This window comes from Mustelus asterias, chromosome 5 (assembly GCF_964213995.1).
Source record: "Mustelus asterias chromosome 5, sMusAst1.hap1.1, whole genome shotgun sequence".
Classification (NCBI taxonomy): Eukaryota; Metazoa; Chordata; class Chondrichthyes; order Carcharhiniformes; family Triakidae; genus Mustelus; species Mustelus asterias.
Window position 1 is genome coordinate 73522087 of NC_135805.1, and position 26353 is coordinate 73548439.

The following is a 26353-nucleotide window of genomic DNA, read 5'->3' on the forward strand; positions in this document are numbered from 1 at the left end:
TGGATTGATGAAAAGAGGCTAAAGGAAGAGGCACTGCCTTGCAAGTTATCCCACTTCCATCAAACTCACAGGTGCAATGAAGACCTTGGTAACAAGCTGTGTGTTTAAAAGAAAGCACTTTTATGGGATAACAGGAGAGATGTGTCAACTACTACACGAAGACTTGATACCAAGATTATCTGCCTGGACAGTTCTTGCTGTGAAAATGACAATTGGACTTAAATTTATGCCATAGATCTTTCAATTAGTATTAGCCAGGGTGATATCCAGCCATGTATTGGTTAGCTAATTGACAAATTTCGGAAGAGAACTGAGTTCATCCAGTTTGACATGATAGCCAGACATGAGAAGGCCATCAAATATTCTAATTTTATAGGTTGGCCCTATGTGGCTTGCACATTAAGTGTAAACATCTACCACCAACCCCTCCACATTCTTGACAGAAATGCATAATAAAATGGCAAGAATGTAAGATGCAAATGATCCTTTGTGTGAATGTAATGTATTAGTATGAATTGAGGATTGGTTAATGGACAGAAGAGAGTATAAATAAACGAGTCACTTTTGGGATGGCAGGGTGTAATGAATGGAGCACCACACTATCAGTACTCGGATTTCAGCTATTAGCCGTCAATAACATGCATTATATCCTGCTTTGTTGAAGATGCAAAGTCAGATGGGGTACCAACCTGTGAAGAGGATGCAAAGGGATTGAAAAGGGCTATATAGGTGTTGGATATAGGTATTAGAAGTTTAAGAGCAAGAAAGTCTTGCTGCAGTTGAATAGGGCTTTGATGAGGACACACCTGAGTATAGTTTTGTCTCTTTACCCAAGGATGGATATACTTACCGTGAAAGAGGGTCTAACATTGGGTCATCATCCAGTACTGCTAATCATCAAAGTGCTAGATGATTTGCACCATTCTGCCATTAGTTTTGCAAAAACATCTTGCCCATAACATCCTGAATTATTATCATAAAGTTGCTGTGTTTTCACATTAAAGGCAAAATTTTCCCGTTCCATGACAGGAATCGTAGCAGGCAGGACATGGACGATGCAAAGGTCTGTTGACTTTGAGCGGGATTTTCCAGTCTTGGAGCGAGCGCGGCTGGAAAATTCCACCCTAGGTGTCTATTTTATTACGTGTAGAAAGCGAAGTCCAATCTCTCAAGCCCAGGAAGTGAAAAATTAAAAGGAAGTGATTGTCATTGGCAACCATCAACTTTTAAATTTGACACTTTTCTCTCCCTTTTGCTTTCTGCCTCTTTTTATTTTGTTTCTCTCCCTTCATCAAATCCTTCTTCCCTCTCTTTGTTTCTCTTTATATTCCTGATTTTGAAATTGAATTCACAAACTCAGATCTCACTTCTTCTCTGTCTTTCCTCTGTATATTTCTCAATCCAAAGATTCAGGTCACAAAATTGGACTGTATCATTGATAGTATGAATGCCACTTTACAAGAAAAATTGTGTGTTCAGCTTCTGCCCACTTCCAGCCTGGTGCAAGCCAAGTGGCATCTTATTGCAGACATTTGTACAGGTGTTGAGTGCATGTGCAAGAAGTATGCAGAGTTGGCAGATTGAGATGCCTGTCAGAATGTGACACTGACTTGGCACCCAAACTCTCATTTTGACCTTTCCACTCTATTTAACACCCTCTCTTAAACACGGTCTGCTGGATATATGTTTTGCAACATGAGGTACCTCCAACCTCCCTACCAGTGCTATTTAAATGTGTAATCATTCAACTTGGATGTTAGCTACTTATTCCTCTCTTTTTTTTGTTGAGTTTTGGAAGTACTGGGTATTTGGAAGAGTTCATAAAATTGAATAATGCTGGATGTTGGGCAGTCATTAGTTGCTATTGCGAGTCCTCTTCATGCGCCAGTTGCTTATCAAGGGAGCCATAGTTAAAGTTCTCCTTGGATTGCAGCATCAGAGGGAGATGGAGCAGAGGAGCAAATAAGACACATTGCTCGTGGATGGAGAAAAAGGCTCTTGGCATGAAGCATTTTCCCACCTGAGGTCTTCCAGCTGCAGCAAGGCCAGGTGTGTTCCTATGATTCATCGAGGGATTGGTGACCAAAATGTATAACCTCTTGGAACAGGCAGGTAGCCTCAAAGCAGCATGATGCTGTCAATGGCCATCAAGATGACTATGGTCCTGAAATTTTACACAAACAGAACCTTTTAGGCTGGAACAGTTGACATAGTGAATATCTCTCAGTTCGCTATATATTGTCATTTCAGAGGTAACGGGCTCTCGCCGGAATTTTACCGGCCCACCCGCCACAGGAATCGGAGCAGGCAAGGGGCGGAGCATAGGAAGGTCCGTTGACTTTGGGTGAGATTTTACGGTTTTGGGACGAGCAAGGCCGTAAAATCCCACCCTCTATATGTCAAGTGAGGGGACTTAATTGTCTTCTCTCTAAACTGAGAGTATCAGGGGTAGTGCAGTTGTGACTTTGTTCAGATAGCATTCTTCCTCAGCATGCAGGGCACCATTGACTGCACACATATAGGTTTGTGGGGAGCTCATCTCAATGGCAAGATGTACCAGAAGCACAAAGTTTACCAGTCAGACAATGTACAGTTTGTGTGCAACCAGAGTCAGCACATCATACTGCTAATGTCTGCTATCCTGGCAACAATCATTGTTCCGTCATCTTGTGCCAGATACTTTCCCAAGGAATTTTTCAGCTACCAAATCAAACCAGAGGGTAGCTGCTTGGTGATGCTATATCCTTGGTCATGACTCCCCTCTGCAACCCAATCATAAGTGGCCAGAGCTCAAATAATGAGAGCCATTCTATGCTAAGCAGCATCATTAAAGGTATCACTGGGATGCTGAAGCAGCAGTTTGCTGCTTCAACCTTGCTGAAGGAGCCATGAAGTACTTGCCTGAACTGGTTTGCTGCATTCTCCACAACCTCGTCGTCACGAGGCATGGTCACTTCTGCCATGCATCTCAGCAGGAGACTTGGGAGGAGGAGGAGGAGGAGGAAGGAAGGGGATAGCCGGCACATCCACTTCCTGAGCAGAATGTCCATAAGCTCACCATCAGATTCCAATTAAGTTGAATGAAATCCCAAATCCCCATTGTACAACAGTTCCACACCTTACCAAACTACAATGATGGGGCCATCACAGCATCTTCTTGGCCACAATCCTGAATAAAAACAACAAAGCAACCATTCCATGCTTACCTGATCCACCACTTACTCCATACAGTATTCAACAGTGCTCATCTAATCACTCATGCATTCCCTTCGTGATGGTCTTGTGGGTGTCTTTACTTAGTGCTACTATACTCCTATGTCAATGACCATATTTTGGTTAGAAAAATGATGCGGATTTTCAATGGGCTCTCCAGGATATCCTACAACAGTTCTGTGCTTAAAGGCTCAGTTTGGAACAGCACAACCTCAGCATGGACAGAGTTGACTGGCTGATAGACAGCAGCAAAGGCACTGCAGAATGACCGTGGTGGAAACACAAATGTAAGAGGGCCGACAGATTCATGCTTCATGGATCCACTATCATTCCCGTGGAATAGCACCCTAGCAATGCTAGTAATTTCCTGGGCACAGATTGCTGGCCTTCTGTGAGACCCTGAAACCTCCTTAAGTATTAGTATCCACCACCATGATGACACCAGTCTTGAGTCTGCATGGCAGAAAACTGGGCTTGCTTGGCAACAAGTTTAGATTTCATGATCTCAGTCTGAGCTTCCTGGCAGCACTCCAATGTTGGATTGGTTCTAATTGTGCTGAGTGGAAACTTGAGATATTGGCCAACAGATGCTGCATCATGGCTGGTTCCATAAATGTCTCATGTAATTGACCAATTCTGTGCTGGAAAGGATGAGCTCCAATCTTTGCATGAAGCCCTGCACCAAGATGGAACCAGACCCCTCTGTGCTCCTTGACAGTGACAACTCTCTGGCAGACCTGCTAATGCCTCAAGCATTTCTGTGTCAATGTCATCATCCATTTTCTAAAGGCCATCCTACCAAAGTCCTCATCTGAGTCCTCTTCAGCAGAGCTCATATGCAGCCATCCGCTCCAGGGAGCGAGCATCTGTACTGCCTGCATTCCACTTGCACCCAGTAACTCACCACATGCTGATCACACCTCCATGCTACTCTCAGGTTTGCGCATGCCCGCGAGTATAAGGTGCAGTGACGGTGTTTCATCTTCCTCAGGATATGCTCCCTCTCAGCCTTCCACATTATTGATTGGCCTGGCAACATTTTTGGGGTATCTGAAAGCATAAATGCTCAAATACAGGCTTGAAGTGAGCAAAGGTAGGGGTGCAGGAACAAGATATACATGGTTAGACCATTCGCAGCTTGTACACCAAAACAAGATGCAAGATGAGGATGAAATGGGACTAAGAAGATGCATCGGGCAGGAACCTGGCCTTAGGTGACTGTCCTGTCTGTGTGGAGTTTTTACATTTTCTCCGTTTCTCTGTGGGTTTCCTCCTGGCACGGTGACATAGTGGTTAGCACTGCTGCCTCACAGCGTCAGGGACCCGGATTCGATTCCCAGCTTAGGTTACTGTCTCTGTGGAGTCTGCACTTTCTCTCCGTGTCTGCGTGGGTTTCCTCTGGGGTGCTCCGGTTTCCTCCCACAGTCCGAAAGATGTGCTGGTTAGGTGCATTGGCCATGCTAAATTCTCCCTCAGTGTACCCAAACAGGTGCCAGAGTGTGGCGACTAGGGGATTTTCACAGTAACTTCATTGCAGTGTTATTGTAAGCCTACTTGTGACACTAATAAAGTAAAAACTAAAAAAAAGATGTGCGAGTTAGATGGATTGTCCATGCTAAATTGACACTTAGCGTCCCAAGATGTGTAGGTGAAATGGATTAGCCATGGTAAACGTGTGGGGTTACGGAGATGGGTTATTTGTTTGGAGCGGGGGGGGGGGTGGGAGGTGGGAGGGGGGGGGACGGCGGAGGTTGGTGTGAGAGGTGTGCTGATTGGCCTCCTTCTGCGCTGTAGGGATTCTATGAACATACTCAGTGGCTTCAGCATCGCTGCCTGTCATGGTATCAATAACAACACTTGAATTATTCTCAGCAAGGTCTTCCTGGGGATGAGAACCTCTGCCAGTCTGCTGCTGCTGCCATCCATTATGGGTTATCTCGTTTTTCAAAAGAGAAGGAAGTGTGTCAGTAAATGTGGTGCAATATATTTGGGTGATGTAACTACTACAGTTGAATAGCTGTCAGTGTACGACAGCTGTGAGATGTGAATATGCATCTTATAACAGTACTAGGTGTTTGGGGGTGAGATGAAATGTGAGGTTTCAGTTACGGTTCATTATTGTTGAGTGAAGCTGCTTTTGTGAATCAAGCAGTGTGTGAGACTAATGAAATATAGCATCTGAGGTTGCATTCCCTGAGCTTGACCACCCATGTGAGATCATGAAACTTCTTCCCACACTGTATTCAGAATTGGAGCTGTAGCGCTGGCATTGACCACTATGACTAGCTGCCCCACTGCTGCCTCTAAATATCCAGAGAGTCTTCTGACTCCTGAGGGAAGTAAACCTCTGTTTTCCTGTCTGCTAGCACCACCAAAGTCTCTTGTGTGCCATCTGAGAACCTTGGTGCATGTTGTGTGGCCCGTTATGCCATTTCTGTTGCTTGATCCAGGTCTTCCACTCTTCCATGAGCAATTTTAGCCCCCACTGCAGCCAGAATGCAACACATCTTTCAAAGGTGCTGTTTGGCTTTAAGTAATGCAGGCTACTGTAGGGTGGTGATAGCCTTGCACTAACCTGGTCCCCCTGCTGAGGCATGCAGCCACTCGTCAATGTGGTTAGCACTGGGCTATACGCCACAGTCATGATGCATGTTAAATGCATCGCTTTGCTGCACAATTATTGCATTACAGTCCTGCACCTGATTTCTAGGGCTACCCAATTTAGTCTCCACATTCTTGGGCCCATCATTCATCAAAGTTCCGGATTCCCTGTTGGCTCTATAACATCATTGCTTGCATTTCCAGCAACTTAGAGGGCAATAATATTTTGAGCAGAAGAATTCAAGAAAATTCATAACTCTCCATGTATGGTATGAAATGTCTTATTGGAGCAGCATGTTTTTTTTTAAATTATTAAATCAATCTAGCAAGCATGTAAGTTTATGGTGGTTATAATGGAAAACTTGGCTGTTTGCAATCCTGAATCATTGCCATATAGCAATTTAAACCTTTAATAAGCAGCCATTAAGGAAATTAATTCTGTTTGATTTAGGTCGATTTTTATTGGAAGTTGGTAACTAAGTGACAAATTAATTCCATTAGTTTTATTTTAACAGAAACTGAGAATAACAATCAATAAATTTGACTTCAACATTTATATCCCCTGAATGATATAACATGGTAAAAACATACCTTGCTCCACAACTAATGTAAGTCTTTTCCAGATGTTAAAAGTTTGATTTATTTTATTATGTTTCTGAAAATGAACTGAAAAAGAGTATGCTGACAAAGAATATGCTAACACGTCATACTCCTGCTTTGTTCACCAGTCATCCTTTCAGAATATCACAAGAAATGAATGATTCCTGGATTTCAGCCAAAATAAAATTGTAATATTCTATACAGACGTTTATGGAACAAATACACATGGCGGAGATTTTATTTATTTTGCTCACTGTTAATATTTTGAGCTTGCAAAGTAAAATAGTACATGATGCTGTCAGGCCAATAATTTATACGGTATGAGGAAGAGATAACTATCTTCTTTCCTTGGTTGACAAATATTTTTTGTCAAATGTAGTTCACTAAATCTGCTACACCCTTGTGGAATTTTAAATTTATGTGTCTCCTTTACCTTTTTATCCACTTAAAGTGAGCTATGTGTTTATATTTCTTCAGATTGTCTTCCGAAATGCACTCATCCAGGAAATGCATAGCATAATTTATTTTGATTAGAACAAGTAATGGTTTCTAACACCAATCAAGAACCTTGGAAATGAAATGTCATTTGACATTACCAAGTGTCGCATACATCACATCACCTCCTGCAGTTTCTTGGTGATGAAAATTGATTTTCTATTGTCCTTTGACAAAGCTGAGATACAGCAATTATATGTGACTTGACAGCACATACCTCGGTTTCAGGTTGGGCTTTTAATGATGAAGTCTTGTAAACCTTTATTTGGATACTTGTGGTTTATTATAATTTAATTCATTTAAGTCAGTGTATGCTTTTAGCAGATAGAGCACTTCATGAGAGAAAATAAATAGAAAGGATTGGGTGTAGCAGTATGTTCAGAATGCTGTCATTTCACAGCTTACTTTACTACTTATTGGTCCCAGCTGGTATGCAAATCCATGAAACACTCAATTTGATGAGTTCTGTATAGAATGGGATGTCAAAAAAATAACATGCATTCCGTCTGACTGTGTGACTAAAGATAGACCGAGGTCATGAAAGGATTTGAACACTAGGATGAGACTTTTACATTTCAGAAGTTACTTGACAGGAGCAATGTAGACCAGCTGGAATAGGATTAATAGGCGAATAGGACTTGATGTGGGCTAGGATAAGGGCAAAAGATAAGGGAGGAATGAAGTTTACAGAGATTGGAGAAGGGTAGCCAGCCAGGAAGAGAGTGCGGTTGAATCTGGAGATAACAAAAGCATGGATGAGGATTTCACCAGCAAATGCACTGAGGTAGGGGTGAAGATGGGTGACAAATCAGAAGTAGAAGTAGATGGGCTTAGAGATGCATTTTATAGGGTTCAAGTTCAGCACCAGGCAGTAGTTGGGCTGCGAAGTAGAGGCAGGGAGGGATAAGTTATTGTGACCCTGAATTTTTTCACTTCCAGTACTTTCCAGCATTCAGTAGGAGATCTGTGTGGTGTCTCCTAACCTGCTGCCCACAGCTGTGTCAAGCTGGTCACTGAGAGGCCAGTACCTTCATTCACTTCCAGACTGACTACACCAGCCAGGCTAAGAAAACCAGAGGCTTCACCGTTAGGTTTCCTCACATCTAGGGAACAATAGATTGCACACATGTAACCATAAAGATGCCAATGGGTGAGCCAGGTGCCTTCATTGACAGAAAGAGGATCCATCCCCAAACATCCAGCTTATTTGTGATCACAAGATTCAGATTTTGAAGACATGCACATGTATTCTGGTAGATGTCATGATGTCTACATCCTCTAACACTCCCAGGTGTCAAGATACTTCATCACTCCAGCTCAGCTGAATAATTGGCTGCTGGGGGACAAAGTCTATCCCCTGAAAAAGTGGCTCATGACACCACAGACACCCAAGGGCAGCAAGAGAGATTTGCAATTGAAGTCATGCCTCCACAAGGGCACCAATTGAGAGGGCCATAGGGTTACTCAAGATGAGGTTCCGCTGCCTGGACCAATCCGGGGGACACTTCATTATGCTCCAGAACATGTCTCATTTATTGTCATAAACATAGAAAATAGGAGCAGGAACGGGCCATTTAGCTCTTTGGAACCTGCTCCATCATTCATTATGACCATGGCTGATCATCCAACTCAGTAACCTGTTCCTGCTTTTCCCCCATTTCCTTTGATATCTTTGGCTCCAAGAGCTATATCTAACTCTTCTTGAAAACAAACAATGTTTTAGCCTCAACTGCTTTCTGTAGTAAAGAGTTCCGCAGGCTGACCACTCTCTGGGTGAAGAAATTTATCATCTAAATGGTCTACCATGTACCGTCAGACCCCAGATTCTGGACTCCCCCACCATCGGGAACATCCTTCCTGCATCTACCCTGTCTTGCCCAGTTTGAATTTTATAGGATTCTATGTAATTCCCTCATTTCTGGCTCTGTAAAGGGGAGCCCATTGAAGGATAAAGACAGTAATGCTGCTCCACAGGCCGCAGAAGACAACTGTGATGGGTCTCAGGAGAAGCCGGAAATGCCCCAGATTGAGGAGGTTGGATGCCAAAGTGAAGAACCTTTTGGGTGGCGGGGAGGTCTTGATTCTCCATTCTTTCAGCTAGGCACCCATGCCTTGTTCCTGATTAAGCCATCATGTCAATCTTAAATCACATTATGGTGTGGTGAGGCAGCTATTCCCCTGTGTCACACACAACTTCCAGGCCCATCACCTCTAAAAATCATGAAAACACATTACACGTCGTTCGGTACTTAGATGCTCGTCTTGGAAATACAAATTATACACAACATACTTTCAATGAAGGTTATATAACCCATGACAGCCCCTTTTGTGTTCAAAGTGAAGTGACTTAAACTTCCGTTTGGTTATTGGTGCATGCTCTCCATTACCTCCTTCCCCCCCCACCCCTCACTGGGTTGGATACTGCCTGCTAACCCTGATGTCCATCATCCACATTGCTCTCGAGAGAGGATTGCATATGTGAGCTGCACCATGAGCATAAGGTTGGTTTGAATCATCCTGCTCACCATCGATGGATAGGCACTGAGCAGAGAAACTGGTGCCTCATCCATCTCTCATGCCGGGATTGACCTGCTAAAGTAACTGTCAGTGTGTAGACTTGTAGGTCCAAATGCAACCCCAGAAACCCTGATTGAGCTTCTGGAGCTGCCTCTCTATGAGAGTTACCACTCTCTCTATAGCGGAGGATGTGCATTCAGAGTTGTGGGTCAACATAGTGCTCATGCTCCACCTGGAATCTTCCAAGACTGAGACCATGGCATGCAGAGCTCCAGGATTTCTGCCAGATCTTCCCACACATCCCACTGGGCGCCAGCTGCCTGATTGAAGACTCCAGATGTTCATCTGCATCGGCTTGTCTTAATCTTGGACTCCTGCTCTGACCACCACACCCTGTGGACTCTCCAGCTCCTCACAAGTGTGTGACGTACCCCACCATCCAACATGTGATTTCCCACTGACATACCCGTGTCTACGCTGGTGTTTGGTACAGAGAGAGGGTGTGATGGGTGGCACAGTAGCTAACACTGCTGCCTCACAGCACCAGGGACCTGGGTTCGATTCCCAGCTTGGGTCACTGTCTGTGCAGAGTTTGCACATTCTCCCCGTGTCTGCATGGATTTCCTCCAGATGCTTCGATTTCCTCCCACAGTCCAAAAGATGCATTGGTTATGTGCATTGGCCATGCTAAATTCTCCCTCAGTGTACCCGAACAGGCACCGGAGTGTGGCGACTAGGGGATTTTCACAGTAACTTCTTTGCAGTGTTAATGCAAGCCTACTTGTGACTAATAAATAAACTTTTAAAATAAACTTTTTTCACCTGTCCACGACTTCTGCTAAGGGGTCAAGGAGTGGGGGTGGTGTACACTCTTTGGTTCCACTCTATTGGGCTCAGCTCCATTCTTGCCCCATTAAGTCAGCTCTCCCCAATTTCCCGCTTTCCTTTTTGATTATCGTTCTAAATAAGAATCAAATGAACTAGGAGCAGGAGTAAGCAACTTAGCCCCATCTCGGCCTTAACTCCACTTACTGGCCCATTCACCACGGCCCTCAAACCCTTACTAATAAAAATAAGATAATAATAATCACTGTCTCCTAAATGTTCCCCCAGTGACACTTGATCTACCTGGCCCACCTCATTTCCAGTAACCAGGTTTGGCAATGCCGCCTTTCTTGTTGGACTGGACATTCCTGGACACTTTAGAAACTCTTGCCCTCTGGCCCTGTGCACTATCAGTATCCATTCTATATTCAGATAAAGTTTCCCATTATAACCACTCTATAATGTTCGCACCTCACTCTATTTCCCTGCAGATTTGTTTCTCTACATCCTTCCCACACATTGCTGGCCTGTAGACTACACCAAGTCTAAACATTGGTAGCCCATAGACTACACCAATACAATTTCACCCATTTGATTCCTTAACTCTAACCAAATTGATTCAGTCCTTGAATCCTCTGGGACATCCTCTTTCTCCAGCACCAATTGCTCTCTTTAAGTAATACCACTACGCCTCCTCCTGGCACCCTCGCACTGCGCACCAGGCACTACAGCACTGCCCACTGGACACTGCACGGGGCCGAAGGGATGGGGCCTGAAGGGAGATGGGGCCATGATAGGTAGATAGCTCCGTAGGCAGAAAGGGGAGGGGGGGGGGCTACTCTGTATGGGGAGGGGGGGAATCTATTGGGATGGCGATCAGCTGGCACAGGGGATTTAGGGGCAGCGAGGGGGTTGGAGGATTGCCCCATTTGTGTCTGTTTTCACTAGGAAGTTACAGGAAATCCCCCAGATGTAGTGATCTAAGGGACAAGGAAGAATGCAGTGTTGAAGGAAATTATTATAAGTAAGAAGGTTGTGTTGAAGAAATTAATGGGAGTGAAAATTGATAAGTCCCCGGGATCTGATATTATGGATTCCAGAGTTTTAAAAGAGGTTGCTATAGAGATAATGGATGCATTGGTGATCATCTTCCAAAATTCTATAGATTCCAGAATGGTTCTTGAAAATTGGAAGGTAGCAAATGTCACCCCACAAATTGAGAAGGCAGGGAGAGAGAAAATAAGTAACTACAGACATATTAGCCATGTATCAGTAGGAGGGAAATGCTAAAACCTATCATAAAGGATGTGATGAGTGGACTTTTGGAAATCATGATCTGATAGGGCATAGTCAGCTTGGACCTTTGAATGGGAAATCATGTTTAATGAACTTAGAACCATAGAAAATTACAGCTCAGAAACAGGCCTTTTGGCCCTTCTTGTCTGTGCCGAACCATTTTATGCCTGGTCCCACTGACCTGCAATAGAACCATAGAAAATTACAGCTCAGACTTGTTGGAGTCTTTTGAGGATGTTACAAACAAAATTGACAAAGGAGAGTGGATGGACCTGGTATATTTGGATTTTCAGAAGGAATTTGATAAAGTCCTCACAGGAGGCTGTTTAGCAAAGAAAAGCACATGGGATAGGAGGTAATAAACTGGCATGGATTAAGGATTGGCTAACAGGCAGGAAACTGAGTAGGAATAAATGGGTCACTCTAGTATTGGCAGGCTGTAGCTAATGAGGAACAGCAAGGATCAGTACTTGGGCCTCAGCAGTTCGTAATATATGTCCATGATTTAGATGTGGGGACCACATGTAATATTTTCAAATTCACAGATGATTCTGCAGGCACAGTGTAGATATGTCCCCACAAAGTAAAAGGACGGTACTGCCAAATCTAATGGCCCTGGTTATCCAGATCAATAGGGGGTGCAATTCTAGGTTTAGTCTGAGGAAATGAAGCTGGACAAGTGGATGAAGTAGCAATGGGTGACCATTTTGGAGATAGTGACCATGATATAGTTAGATTTATCACTATTATGGAAAAGGACAAAGATATAGGAACAGATAGAACAGAAACAAAAGCACTAAATTGGGGGGAAGGCAAATTTCATGAAGCTGAAAAGTGATCTGGCAAAAGTTGACCGAATACTGCTACTTGAAGGAAAATCAGTGGGAGGCATTCAAAAGTGAGATTCAGTGGCTACAGTGTAGACATGTCCCCAGAAAGAAAAGAAAGCTGCCAAATCTAGAAGCCTCTGGTTATCCAGAAATATACAGGGTAAGATAAAGCAAAAAAAGGGCACTTATGACAGTCACAAAAATCTTAATACTGTCGAAAGCCTAAAAGAATACAGAGAGTACAAAGGTGAAATAAAAAATTAATAACGTGGATAAATGTGAGGTTATCCACTTTGGTAGCAATGATACGAAGACAGATTATTGCTTGAATGGATGTAAATTGAGAGACATGGATACTCAACGAGACCTTGGAGTCCTCGTGCATCAGTCGCTGAAAGTAAGCGCGCAGGTATGGCAGGTAATAAAGAAGGCAAATGGTACGTTGGCTTTCATAGCAAGAGGATTTGAGTACAGGGATAGGGATGTTTTGCTGCAATTGTAGCGGGGCAGCAGGGCAGCGTAAGGAGGAGAGGGGCAGAGAGGAGAGAGAGAGAGGAGAGGAGAGACAGGAGGGAGAGGAGAGCGAGGAGAGAGAGAGGATTTGCTTTGGAGAAAGGCAGAGGTGTGACTGGTGACAGGATTTTTGGGGTAAGATTTAATTTAAAGTACTTTTTCGCGGCTGTTATTTATTTATTTAATTATTTTTAAATTTTGGCGCGAAACCGGCAGTGGCCGCGGGGTTTACTGGGAGGGTCAAAAGTTGTATAAAAGTCAGTTAGTTGGGGGGATAGTCCTCTTTGTTGCTTTGGAGAAAGGCAGAGGTGTGACTGGTGACAGGATTTTTGGGGTAAGATTTAATTTAAAGTACTTTTTCGCGGCTGTTATTTATTTATTTAATTATTTTTAAATTTTGGCGCAAAACCGGCAGTGGCCGCGGGGTTTACTGGGAAGGGTCTTTTGAGTTTTTTTTAGTGCACAGGAGGTTTAAAAGGCAGGCCCCACTATCTAACGGGCAGCGTTGAGAGCGGGCAGCGGAGTGAGAGGGAGCTCAGTGAGAACTGAGGGGTTTTGGCTCATCGGGCTTAGGCAGAAAGGGCGAGCAGGGGTGAGTTTCTTATTTTTTTTTATTTATAATTTACTTTTCTCTGTGTACCTTGGAAGAAAGGGTGAAATATGAGTGTTAAGCCAGTGTGTTGCTCGCAGTGCAGTATGTGGGAGGTCCTGGAGGCACCTGGCCTCCCGGACATCCACATCTGTGAGGGATGTGTCGAGCTGCGGTTCCTGAGGGCCCGTGTTAGGGAGCTGGAACTGCAGCTTGACGATCTTAGGCAGGTGAGGGAGAATGAGGAGGTGATAGACAAGAGCTATCATCAGGTGGTCACACCAGGGCCACGGGAGGAGGCCAAGTGGGTGACAGCCAGGAAGGGTAAAACACGGGTGATTGAGAGCACCCCGGTGGAAGTGCCCCTACATAACAAGTACTCCTGTCTGAGTACTGTTGGGGGGGACAGCCCATCTGGGGGAAGCAGCAGTGGCCGTGTCTCCGGGGTGGAATCCGGCCCTGTAACTCAGAGGGCTAAGGAAAGGAGGAGGAAGGCGGTATTAATCGGGGACTCGACAGTCCGGGGGACGGACAGGCGATTTTGCAGACGCAGGCGGGAGTCTCGCATGGTGGTCTGCCTTCCTGGGGCTGGGATCCAGGATGTCGCTGGGCGAGTCCCAGAAATCCTGAGGTGGGAGGGAGAGGAGCCGAAGGTAGCGGTACATATTGGTACCGCTGATGTGGGTAGGAAGGGGGAAGGGAACATGAAAAAAGAGTATAGGGAATTAGGGAGACAGCTGAGAAGGAGGAAAGCAAAGGTAGTAATCTCGGGATTGCTGCCTGTGCCACGGGAAGGTGAGGAAAGGAATGGAGTGAGGTGGAGGATGAATGTGTGGCTGAGGGAATGGTGCAGGGATTCAGGTTCCTGGACCATTGGGACCTCTTTAGGGGCAGGTGTGACCTGTATACTAAAAACGGGTGGCACTTGAATCCCAGGGGGACCAATATCCTAGCAGGAAGGTTGGCTAAGGCTACTGAGGAGAGTTTAAAGTAGATAGGTTGGGGGGAGGGGATCAAAGTGACGTGACTGAGAGTGAGGAAGGTAGCTCGCAAACAGAGAAGGGTTATAGGCAGTGCAAGAGGGCAGGTGGACTGGGAACAGAGAAGGGGAGAGGTCAGACCTTAGGATTGAGATGTGTCTACTCTAATGCCAGGAGTATAGTGAATAAACAACGAGCTAAAGGAGGAGAGGGCTTGGGAGATGTTAGTAGCGCTTCAACAAACCGGGTCCAGATAAAGGCTGGCATAAAGACACTTTGCCTGAATGCACGAAGCATTCGAAACAAAGTAAATGAGTTGATGGCACAAATCCATACAAATGAATATGATCTAGTGTCCATCACAGAAACGTGATTGCAGGGTGACCGGGACTGGGAACTGAATATACAGGGTTATCAGGCATTTAGGAAGGATAGACAGGTAGAAAAAGGAGGTGGGGTAGCTTTGTTAATAAAGGATAATATCAGGACGGTAGTGAGAGACGGCATAGGCTCTAAGGAGCAAAATGTGGAATCGTTGTGGGTGGAGATAAGGAATAGTAGGGGGAGAAAGACACTGGTAGGCGTGGTCTATAGGCCCCCAAATAATAACTTAGAGGTGGGGAGGGCTATAAACAAGCAAATAATGGATGCGTGCAAAAGTGGAACGGCAATAATCATGGGGGATTTTAACCTACATATTGATTGGTCGACTCAAATTGGACGTGGAGGGCTTGAGGAAGAGTTCTTGGAATGCTGTCGGGATTGTTTCATTGAACAGTATGTTACAGAACCTACGAGAGAGCGAGCTATCTTGGATCTGGTTCTGTGCAATGAGACAGGTAGGATTAAGGATCTTCTTGTGAAGGATCCTCTTGGGATGAGTGATCATAATATGGTGGAATTTCTGATACAGATGGAGGGTGAGAAAGTAGGGTCCCAAACCAGTGTCCTCTGCTTGAACAGAGGGGAGTACGATAGGATGAGGGTGGAATTGGCTAATGTAGACTGGGCGAGCAGACTGGTAGGTAGGACAGCTGAGGAACAGTGGAGGATTTTTAAGGAGATTTTTTTAAGTACTCAGCAAAAATATATTCCGGTGATAAAGAAGGACTGTAAGAAAAAGGATAACCGGACGTGGATAACGAAGGAAATGAAGGAGAGTATTAAAATAAAATCAGATGCGTAGAGAGTGGCCAAAAATAGTGGAGAATTAGTGGATTGGGAAAGCTTTAAAGAAAAACAAAGAACGACTAAGAAAGCGATTAAGAAAGGAAAGATAGATTATGAAACTAAACGAGCTCAAAATATAAAAAATGATAGTAAAAGTTTTTACAAGTATATAAAAAGGGATAGAGTGGCTAGAGTGAATGTTGGACCCTTGGAAGATGAGAGGGGGGATTTAATAGTGGAAAACGAGGAAATGGCTGAGACTTTAAATAAGTTCTTTGTGTCGGTCTTCACGGTGGAAGACACAAATAGTTTGCCGAATATTAGAGATCGAGAGTTGGTGGGAGGGGAGGTCCTTAATACAATTACTGTTACTAAGGAGGTGGTGCTTGGTAGACGAATAGGACTGAAGGTAGACAAGTCCCCGGGCCCGGATGGAATGCATCCCAGGGTACTGAAAGAAATGGCTGAGGTAATAGCAGATGCATTAGTAGTAATTTATCATAATTCGCTGGACTCTGGGGTAGTGCCGGCTGAATGGAAAACAGCTACTGTTACGCCGCTGTTTAAAAAAGGAAGTAGACAAAAGGCGGGTAACTACAGGCCGGTTAGCTTAACGTCCGTAGTTGGGAAGATGCTAGAGTCCATTATTAAAGAGGAAATAACAGAGCACCTGAATAAGAATGGTTCGATCAAGCAGACGCAGCATGGATTCATGAAGGGAAAGTCGTGTTTGACGAATCTACTGGACTTTTATGAAGATGTCACTAGTGCGGTTGACAGAGAGGAACCGGTGGATGTGGTGTTTTCAGATTTCCAGAAGGCGTTCGATAAGGTGCCTCACAAAAGGTTGCTGCAGAAGATTGGCGTACACGGAGTTAGGGGTAAGGTGTTGGCATGGATTGGGGATTGGCTATCTAACAGGAAGCAGAGAGTTGGGATAAATGGGTGCTTTTCTGGTTGGCAGTTGGTGACCAGTGGCGTGCCGCAGGGATCGGTGCTGGGGCCTCAATTGTTTACCATTTACATAGATGATCTGGAGGAGGGGACTGAATCTAGGGTATTCAAGTTTGCTGATGACACGAAGGTGAGTGGGAAAGCGAATTGCGTGGAGGACGCGGAAAATCTGCAGAGAGATTTGGATAGGCTGAGCGAGTGGGCGAGGATCTGGCAGATGGAATATAACGTTAGCAAATGTGAGGTTATCCACTTTGGAAGAAATAATAGTAAATTGGAATATTATTTAAATGGAGAAAAATTACATCGTGCGACTGTGCAGAGGGACCTGGGGGTCCTTGTGCACGAATCGCAAAACCTCAGTCTGCAGGTGCAGCAGGTGATCAAGAAGGCGAATGGAATGTTGGCCTTTATCGCGAGGGGGATAGAATATAAAAGCAGGGAGGTCTTGCTACAACTGTACAAGGCACTGGTGAGGCCGCAACTGGAGTACTGTGTGCAGTTTTGGTCCCCTTATTTGCGAAAGGATATATTGGCCTTGGAGGGAGTGCAGAGAAGGTTCACCAGGTTGATACCGGAGATGAGGGGTGTAGCTTATGAGGAGAGATTAAACAGATTGGGTCTGTACTCGTTGGAGTTTAGAAGGATGAGGGGTGATCTTATAGAGACATATAAGATAATGAAGGGGCTGGATAGGGTAGAGGTGGAGAGATTCTTTCCACTTAGAAGGGAAACCAGAACTAGAGGGCACAGCCTCAAAATAAGTGGGGGCCGGTTCAGAACAGAGTTGAGGGGGAACTTCTTCTCTCAGAGGGTAGTGAATCTAGAAAATAGAAAACCTACAGTGCAGTAGGAGGCCATTCGGCCCATCGAGTCTGCACCGACCACAATCCCTCCCAGGCCCTACCCCACATATTTACCTGCTAATCCCTCTAACCTACGCATCTCAGGACTCTAAGGGGCAATTTTTAACCTGGCCAATCAACCTAACCCGCACATCTTTGGACTGTGGGAGGAAACCGGAGCACCCGGAGAAAACCCACGCAGACACGAGGAGAATGTGCAAACTCCACACAGACAGTGACCCGAGCCGGGAATCGAACCCAGGACCCTGGAGCTGTGAAGCAGCAGTGCTAACCACTGTGCTACCGTGCCGCCCCATCTCTGGAATTCTCTGCCCATTGAAGTGGTGGAGGCTTCCTCGTTGAATATGTTTAAATCACGGGTAGATAGTTTTCTGATCGATAAGGGAATTAGGGGATATGGGGAGCAGGCGGGTAAGTGGAACTGATTCGCTTCAGATCAGCCATGATCTTGTTGAATGGCGGGGCAGGCTCGAAGGGCCAGATGGCCTACTCCTGCTCCTATTTCTTATGTTCTTATGTTCTTATGTATCGGGGGTTGGTGAGGCCACGCCTGGAGATTTGTGTGCAGTTTTGGTGTCCTTATCTGAGGAAGAATGTCCTTGCTATAGAGGGAATACAGTCTGTGCCGGATTTAGACTTGGTGAGGCCCTAAGCTGTGTAAAGCTTGGAGGCCCCCTTGTTAAAAAGTTACACCAAAAGGTCTCACAAAGGTGCGTACCAAAACAGGACCTTGGGTCGCCACAAAAAATTGAAAACATAATTATGCCTTTTAATTATTTAATAGCAAGGTATTTAAAGTGAAAAATACAAATTATTTTCAAATGAATGCATTTAGTGATTACATATTTATCATTTGGCTGGCTTGATCTCCCATAGATTTTGGTAATTTTGGAAATCTTTTGAGTTGCTCTTCAAGCTGGTGCTTTTTCTTTTCTGGTATCCGCTCTTAAATGTTCTCTTCATTGTAAACCTTCTGAAATTTTGTGAGGCCCCTGCGGATTGTGAGGCCCTAAGCTGTAGCTTGTTTAGCTTATGCCTAAATCCGGCCCTGAGTGCAGTGAAAGTTTACCTGGCTGATTCTTGGGATGGCAGGTCTGTCATATGAGGAGAGACTAAGTCAGTTAGGATTATATTCACTTGAGTTCTCATAGAAACTTATAAAATTCTAACAGGGTTAGACAGGGTAGATTCAGAAAGAATGTTCCCAATGGTGGGGGAGCCCAGAACTAGGGGTCATAGTTTGAGGCGAAGGGATAAATATTTTAGAACTGAGGTGAGGAGAAATTTCTTCATCCAGAGCGGTGAATGTGTGGAATTCACTACCACAGAATGTGGTTGAGGCCAAAACATTGTCTGATTTCAAGAAGAAATTAGATATAGCTCTTGGGGCTAAAGGGATCAAGGGAAGTGGAAGGAAGGGCGGCGGATCAGGATATTGAATTCGATGGTCAGCCATAATCAGGATGAATGTTAGAGCAGGCTCGAAGGGCCAAATGGCCTACTCCTGCTTCTAGTTTCTATGTTTTTATGAAATTGGGAAAGCAAAGAGAGAATTGAAAAATATTGGCAGATAAAATCAAGGAAAACCCCAACATGTTTTATCTGTACATTAAGAACAAGGGGATAATCAAGGAAAAGGTAGGGCTTATCAGAGATCTACAAGATAACTTCTATCTGGATGCAGGAGATGTGGGCATTGTTCTTAGTGAGTACTTTGCCTCTGCCTTCACAAAGGAGAGGGATGATGCAGACATTCTACTCGATGAGGAGGAGTGTGAAATATTAGATACAGGACGGGGTGCACCTGAACCAGAGGGGCACCAATATCCTCGGAGGGAAATTTGTTACGGCTCTTCAGGGGGGTTTAAACTAATTTGTCAGGGGAGTGGGAAAGGGAGTTGTAGTCCAGAAGTCAGTGAGGGTGGTGAGGTATTGGGGAAGGTATCAGGGTCAAGGGTGGGTACTGGTAGACAGGAAGGTGGGTTGAAGTGTGTCTACTTCAATGCAAGGAGCATCCGGAACAAGGTAGATGAACTTGGGGCGTGGATTGGTACTTGGGACTACGATGTTGTGGCCATTACGGAGACGTGGGTAGAACAAGGACAGGAATGGTTGTTGGACGTTCCGGGGTATAGATGTTTCACTAAGTGTAGGGAAGCTGGTAAAAGAGGTGGAGGAGTGGCATTGTTAATCAAGGATAGTTTAACGGCTGCGGAAAGGCACTTCGTGGGGGATCTGCACACTGAGGTAATATGGGCTGAAGTTAGAAATAGGAAAGGAGCGGTCACGTTGCTAGGAGTTTACTATAGGCCCCCAAATAGTAATAGAGATGTGGAGGAAGAAATTGCTAAGCAGATTATGGATATGTGTGGGGGTCACAGGGTAGTTGTCATGGGGGACTTTAACTTTCCAAATATTGATTGGAACCTTTGTAGGTCAAATAGTTTGGATGGGGCAGTTTTTGTGCAGTGTGTGCGGGAGGGTTTCCTGACACAATATGTGGATGGGCCGACTAGAGGTGAGGCCACATTGGATTTGGTACTGGGAAATGAACCGGGCCAAGTGTTAGATTTGGTTGTGGGAGAGCAATTTGGAGATAGTGACCACAATTCGGTGTCTTTTGTTATTGCAATGGAGAGGGATAGGGCCGTACGGCAGGGCAAGGTTTACAATTGGGGGAGGGGTAATTATGATGCGATTAGGCAAGAATTAGGGGGCATAAGTTGGGAACAGAAACTGTCAGAGAAAGGAACTAATGAAAAGTGGAACTTTTTCAAGGAACAAATACTGGATGTCCTTGATAGGTATGTTCCTGTCAGGCAGGGAGGAAATGGCCGAGTGAGGGAACCATGGTTCACAAAAGAGGTGGAATGTCTTGTGAAAAGGAAGAGGGAAGCTTATGTAGGGATGAGGAAACAAGGTTCAGATGGCTCGATTGAGGGTTACAAGTTAGCAAGGAATGAGCTGAAAAAGGGGCTTAGGAGAGCTAGGAGGGGACATGAGAAGTCCTTGGCGGGTCGGATCAAGGAAAACCCCAAGGCTTTTTACTCTTATGTGAGGAATAAAAGAATGACCAGGGTGAGGTTAGGGCCGGTCAAGGACATTAGTGGGAACTTGTGTATGGAGTCAGTAGAGATAGGCGAGGTGATGAATGAATACTTTTCTTCAGTGTTCACCAAGGAGAGGGGCCATGTTTTTGAGGAAGAGAAGGTGTTACAGGCTAATAGGCTGGAGGAAATAGATGTTCGGAGGGAGGATGTCTTGGCAGTTTTGAATAAACTGAAGGTCGATAAGTCCCCTGGGCCTGATGAAATGTATCCTAGGATTCTGTGGGAGGCAAGGGATGAGATTGCAGAGTCTTTGGCTTTGATCTTTGGGTCCTCGCTGTCCACGGGGATGGTGCCAGAGGACTGGAGAATGGCGAATGTTGTTCCTCTGTTTAAGAAAGGGAATAGAAATGACCCTGGTAATTATAGACCGGTTAGTCTTACTTCGGTGGTTGGTAAATTGATGGAAAGGGTCCTTAGGGATGGGATTTACGACAATTTAGAAAGATGCGGATTAATCCGAGATAGTCAGCACGGATTCGTGAAGGGCAAGTCGTGCCTCACAAATTTGATAGAATTTTTTGAGGAGGTAACTAAGTGTGTTGATGAAGGTAGGGCAGTTGATGTCATATACATGGATTTTAGTAAGGCGTTTGATAAGGTCCCCCATGGTCGGCTTATGATGAAAGTGAGGAGGTGTGGGATAGAGGGAAAGTTGGCCGATTGGATAGGTAACTGGCTGTCTGACCGAAGACAGAGGGTGGTGGTGGATGGAAAATTTTCGGATTGGAGGCAGGTTGCTAGCGGTGTGCCGCAGGGATCAGTGCTTGGTCCTCTGCTCTTTGTGATTTTTATTAATGACTTAGAGGAGGGGGCTGAAGGGTGGATCAGTAAATTTGCTGATGACACCAAGATTGGTGGAGTAGTGGATGAGGTGGAGGGCTGTTGTAGGCTGCAAAGAGACATAGATAGGATGCAAAGCTGGGCTGAAAAATGGCAAATGGAGTTTAACCCTGATAAATGTGAGGTGATTCATTTTGGTAGGACAAATTTAAATGTGGATTACAGGGTCAAAGGTAGGGTTCTGAAGACTGTGGAGGAACAGAGAGATCTTGGGGTCCATATCCACAGATCTCTAAAGGTTGCCAGTCAAGTGGATAGAGCTGTGAAGAAGGTCTATAGTGTGTTAGCTTTTATTAACAGGGGGTTGGAGTTTAAGAGCCGTGGGGTTATGCTGCAACTGTACAGGACCTTGGTGAGACCACATTTGGAATATTGTGTGCAGTTCTGGTCACCTCACTATAAGAAGGATGTGGAAGCGCTGGAAAGAGTGCAGAGGAGATTTACCAGGATGCTGCCTGGTTTGGAGGGTAGGTCATATGAGGAAAGGTTGAGGGAGCTAGGGCTGTTCTCTCTGGAGCGGAGGAGGCTGAGGGGAGACTTAATAGAGGTGTATAAAATGATGAAGGGGATAGATAGAGTGAACGTTCAAAGACTATTTCCTCGGGTGGATGGAGCTATTACAAGGGGGCATAACTATAGGGTTCATGGTGGGAGATACAGGACGGATATCAGAGGTAGGTTCTTTACGCAGAGAGTGGTTGGGGTGTGGAATGGACTGCCTGCAGTGATGGTGGAGTCAGACACTTTAGAAACATTTAAGCGGTTATTGGATAGGCACATGGAGCACACCAGGATGATAGGGAGTGGGATAGCTTGATCTTGGTTTCAGATAAAGCTCGGCACAACATCGTGGGCCGAAGGGCCTGTTCTGTGCTGTACTGTTCTATGTTCTATGTTCTATGTTCTAGCAGCATAATAAGAGAAGTACTGGAGCAACTGTCATCCTTGAAGGTGAATGAATCACCAGCGTTGCATGGACTGTATCCCGTGCTGTTAAAGGAAGCCAGGTAGGAAATAGTGGCTGCTCTGATGATCATTGTCCAATCCTCACTGGATATAGGTGATGGATCAGTGGATTAGAAGACTGCAAATGTTGTACTATTATTTGAAAAGGGTGTAAAGGATAACCGAATAATTATAGGCCAGTCAAACTGACTTTGGTGGTGGACAAATTATTAGAATTAATTCTGAGTGACAGGATAAGCATTCATTTAGAAAGAGACCGAGTAATCAGGGACAGTCAGCTTGGTTTTATTAGAGGAAGGTCATGTTTTACAAACCTAATCAAATTTTTTGAGAAAGTAGGAAGGAGAATTGATGAAGGTAGTGCAGTAGATGTTGTCTGCATGGAATTTAGCCAGGCATTTGACAAGGTCCCATTAGGCAGACTGGCCAGAAAAGTGAAAGCCCATGAGATACAGGGGTATGTGATAAATTGGATCCAAAATTGGCTCAACAACAGGAAATAAAGTGTAATGATTGAGGGGGTTTTTTTGTGAATGGAAAGCTGTTTCCAGTGGCATTCCTTGGGGCTCAGTGTTGGGGCTCTCGCTGTTTGTTGTATATTTTAATGATTTGAATTTAAATTGGGAGGTATGTTTAGAAAATTTGCAGGTGACACAAAAGTGACCGCGTAGTTGATAGTTATAGTTGATAGACGAGGTTAGCTGTGGACTCCTGAATGACATCAATGGTTTGGTTGAGTGGGTGGAAAAGTGGCATATAGAATTCAATCCAGAGAACAAAGGACAGTACAGCACAGGAACAGGCCCTTCGACCCACCAAGCCTGTCCCGATCACGTCCTATATAGACCAACCGCCTGTATCCCTCTGTTCCCCACCTGTTCATGTGTCTATCCAGATAAGTCTTGAATGTCACTAACATGTCTCCCTCAGCCACTTCACTTGGCAGTGCATTCCAGGCCCCCTCCACCATCTGTGTAAAAAAAACTTGCCCCGCACATCTCCACTGAACCTTTCCCCCTTTACCTTGAACTTGTGCCCCCTTGTAATTGTCATTTCTGCCCTGGGAGAAAGCTTACAACTGTTCACCTTATCTATGCCCCTAATAATTTTATAAACTTCTATCAGGTCACCCCCTCAGCCTCCGTCTTTCCAGGTAAAAGAATCTCAGTTTATTCAATCTCTCCTCATAGCTAATACCCTCTATACCAGGCAACATCCTGGTAAACCTTTTCTGTACTCTCCCCAAAGCCTCCACGTCCTTCTGATAGTGTGGTGACCAGAATTGGACACAGTATTCCAAATGTAGCCTAACCAACGTTTTATATAACTGTAACATAATTTGTCAACTTTTATACTCAATTACCCAGCCGATGAAGGTAAGCATGCCATACGTTTTCTTCACCATCTTTTCCACTTGTGCTGTCACTTTTAAGGATCGGTGGACCTATACTCCCAGATCTCTCTGTATCTATGCTCCTGATGGTTCTGTCATTTCTTTTATAGCTCCCACCTGAATTGGATCTACTAAAATGCATCACCTCACATTTGTCTGGATTAAATTCCATCTGCCATTTCTCTGCCCAATTTTCCAGCCTATCAATATCTTACTGTATTCTCTGACAATCTTCATCGCTATCTGCAACTCCAGCAATCTTAGTATCATCTGCAAACTTGCTAATCAGACCAGCTACGTTTTCTCCCCAGTCATTTAAATATATTACAAGCAACAGAGGTCCCAGCAATGATCCCTGTGGAACACCACTAGTTACAGACCTCCATTCAGAAAAAATCCCTCCACCTCTACCCTCTGCCTTCTATGGCGAATCGAGTTCTGAATCCATCTAGCTGGTTCACCCTTGATCCTGTGTGATTTAACCTTTTGCACCAGCCTGCCATGAGGGACCTTGTCAAATGCTTTTACATGTAGATAACATCCATGGCCCTTCCCTTGTCAAGCATTTTTGTCACCCCCTCAAAAAACTCAATCAAATTAGTGAGACATGGCGTCCTTCGTACAAAACCCTGCTGTCTGTCGCTAATAAGGCCATTCAGTTCCAAATGTGTATAGATCCTATCCCTAAGATTCTTCTCCAACAAAGTATGGGGTCGTGCATTTGGGGATAGCAAACAAAGATCGGGAATACTCAATAAATGAGGGAGAATATTGAGATGGAAGTGGGAGACCTTGGAGTGCACGCATGTTCACCTTAGAAAGGTGAACACGTTCCTGAAGATGGCAGGACAGGTGGATACGGTGTTAAAGAAAGCATATGGAATGCTTTCCTTTATTGGAGAAAGTATAGAATACAAAAGCAGGGATATAATACTGGAAAATGCATACATTGGTGGTTAGGCCACAGCTGGAATTTAGTGTGCAGTGCAGTGCAGTCACTATATTACAGAAAGGACATAATTACTATGGAGAGAGTTGAGAGGAGATTTACAAGTATGTTGCCAGAGTTTGGAAATTGCAGCTTTGAAGAATGATTAAATAAGTAAGGGCTGTGTTCCTTCAGAGAAGGCTGAAGGGTGACTTATTTGGGGTATACAAGATTGAGGGGCCTAGATAGAGTAAATAGGAAAAGCGGGGCTCAATTACCAAGGGGCACAGCTTTAAGGCGATTGATGGAAAGATTGGCAGGGATATGATGAAAAACTTCTTCACCCACAGGGTTGTGAGTGTCTGGAATTCCCTGCCTGAATTGGTGGTTGAGGTAGAAACCTTCAACTCATTTAAAAGGTAGCTGAATCTGCACTTAAAGTGTAACCTGCAAGACTATAGACCAGGTGCTGAAAAGTGGGATTAGAATGAGCTGCTAGTTCTTTTTCTTTTTTCCTTTTTTGCTGGTGCAGGCACAATGGGCTGAATGGCCTCTTTCTGTGCTGTAACTTTTCTATGGTCCTGTAGTTCTCTGATTGTCACCCTATTCTGACACTCCACTCAATTGTTACATTCAAAATCTTATGCTTTTACTAAGAGTGTTCTTCATGTGTCCATATCTCACCCAAAGCAGGCTAATTAGCTGACCTCACAAAGTTACACACAAAACGTGCACTCTCAAGTCTAAAACTTACTCTAAATCATTCAAGTTTACACTGCACCCACACGGCTAATAACTGATATCTGCACACTTTGATGATTTATGTCACTTTCAATTTTCTTTGTTATTTGCTGCTGCTTACATTTCTTTGATTGATTCTGAGTCTATTGTTGTAGCTTTCGTTTAATGATAAATGACTTATGGGTAGGTTGAACACACTGCAGAGCAGAAATGTCCAAGCTTTTAGTCTTTGTGAACTCATTAGGTGTGTATTGTGGAGCCTTGAGAAATGCTTACAAAGATCCCATTAAATTGCACATGTCTGAAACCATTGATACAGACAGATTGCAGTGTATTAATTTTAGATTGATCTCCCAATGAGACAATAGCACCATGAACAATCTTTCTGAAACATGCAAGTCCACAATGTGAAAGGGGAAAAGCCGTTGAATTAAAAGGAACATGTATGTAGGGCTGGGTTTCCTGGACTCCCAAGGTCTGAACTATCAGGTCTTGTGCTGAATTTTGGGCAATCCTAGTTTGAAACACCTTTAAATGACGATTGATTTCTGGGTTTTTTTTATGATATAAAAGTGTAATCAACCATTGGGAAAGGGTGTTGATTTGTCATCGGGCCACGGATTGGTAGGAGGCATTTTATCTCTCAAATTATCTAATCAGCGATCGCAACAAATGAACTTCAAATTGAGTGGGGGGGGTGCAAAATGGAGAACATGTTAGAATGTACTGCTGTCACAAACTATGTACCAGCAGATGGTTACCAGCAGATTTGTGATTACCCATTTGGTGAGTTTATAATTTAATCTGGATAATGGTGCAAGGAAGGGTTATAGTGAGATCTTACCAAAATGATGTGCATTCTCTGGTAGAAGAAGGGAATTAAGTCTCCATCTCTGTTGAGATTTCTAGTGGCACAGGCAAAAAGG

The 26353-nt window shown here is 44.4% G+C and overlaps 1 protein-coding gene across 1 annotated transcript in view; it reads left to right on the forward strand.

The window, feature by feature from the left end:
• nkain2 (sodium/potassium transporting ATPase interacting 2) overlaps positions 1–26353 on the forward strand; it is a 452545-nt gene that overhangs the window by 417382 nt on the left and 8810 nt on the right. The gene's annotated exons all lie outside the window — the stretch shown is intronic.